We start from the raw sequence: 1562 nt of genomic DNA on the forward strand, positions 1-1562 counted from the left end.
CAAGATCGATCGGTCCGTTGAACGACGAAGCAGGCACTCGACGTACTATTTAAGTAGACTAGTGCTGTTGTCAACTTGGTGCCGGATCAAATCCAAGTCCACCGTATATCCAACACGGGGATCGAGTCACCGACACATGCGCCGCCGGGCCGATAAGCACGCAGCTGCATGCGCACATCGATCGATGGCGTTTTTCTACTGCCGCCATCGCTGACAGCAACATACAACGATCTTGGAAGTGATGGCCGGTACGAACAGGGCGATGTGAGCGTTGCCGGGCGGCCGGGTGTGACGCGCGGACACGGTACGAATCGTGTCGTTTTCAGCGTGCCGTGGTGGATCGATCGAGCAAATGTATATATCCGCGCCGGCAAATGTACCGTCCAGGCGTGTGGGTTTGAGAAGCACGTACGTACAAAATCTCTTCATGCATGTGGACGTGTTGTTTTCATTGACTTGCACGCATGCATGTCTGAGAGGGTACGTACGCACTACGTAGAAAACCTTGATGATTAGTTTGTCTATGCATGCATCAAGATGTAAACCCAGGAGATAAAGTAAGGGTCCGTCTAGGACACATTTAGATGAGACATAATTATGTCACATCTAACCTTTTTAGAAAACATCTAACATTTTTTAGAGCATTTCTAAATCCGGTTCCACCTCCTATTCGTTGTTTGTTGTTGCTTCGGGCTCCTGTTCGTTGTTTGTTGTCGCTTTGGGCTGGGCCTTTGACGTGAACGTTAACATTGGATTTTCCATTTATTCATTTAGACTGGGCTCGGTTAACATGCTGGGCTTAACTGGATTAGTACAAGTTTGCACCCAATAAACGACGGTCTCGTGGTGCATGCACCATGCAGGTTCCTTAGCTTTGACCAACGTGGGTCAACGCCCCTTCAGGTCAGCTTTCCCCGTTTGTGAACGTGAAAAATGTTCGTGGATTTTTTATGTATATATAAATGTTTGAGATTTTTTCAAAGTAAGTATCAATTTACAAATATTTACCAATTCCAACCCATTGTGAATTTAAAAATTTTCACAAGATGGTCACAAATTTGTAAAAAATATTCAAGAAAAATGCGACTCTCATATATATGTCTAGTGTCGAGTTTCATCTGGGACAAAAAACGTCAGCCCCCAGTTGCGTGTTAGGGTGGACTTGCATCTGTGACAGAAATGGGTCACCCCCCAGTCGCGTATCATATTGACTGCAGAGTTATAACTCGGGAAAATTGGTCAGGCCCCTAGTTTCGTATTGAGGGTGGACTTGCAACTCAGACAAAAAAAAGTTGACCCCCAACTGCATGTCAAGGGTGTAGTTCGACATGCAGGTAGGACAAAAAATGGGTTGGGCCCTAGTTACGCGTTAATGGTGGACTTGCAGTTGGAACAAGAAAAAAGGCGGGGGCCCAAATTGCATGTTGGGGATGAAGTCGCAATTGGGACAAAAATGGTCAATCCCCCAGTCGCATGTTGAGGATAGACTTGCAGCTGGGATAAAAAAGGGTCGGGCCCCCAGTTGCGTATTGAAACTGGAGTTGCAAGTAGGTGAGAATTTG

This window comes from Triticum urartu, chromosome 5, assembly GCF_003073215.2.
Source record: "Triticum urartu cultivar G1812 chromosome 5, Tu2.1, whole genome shotgun sequence".
Taxonomy (NCBI): Eukaryota; Viridiplantae; Streptophyta; class Magnoliopsida; order Poales; family Poaceae; genus Triticum; species Triticum urartu.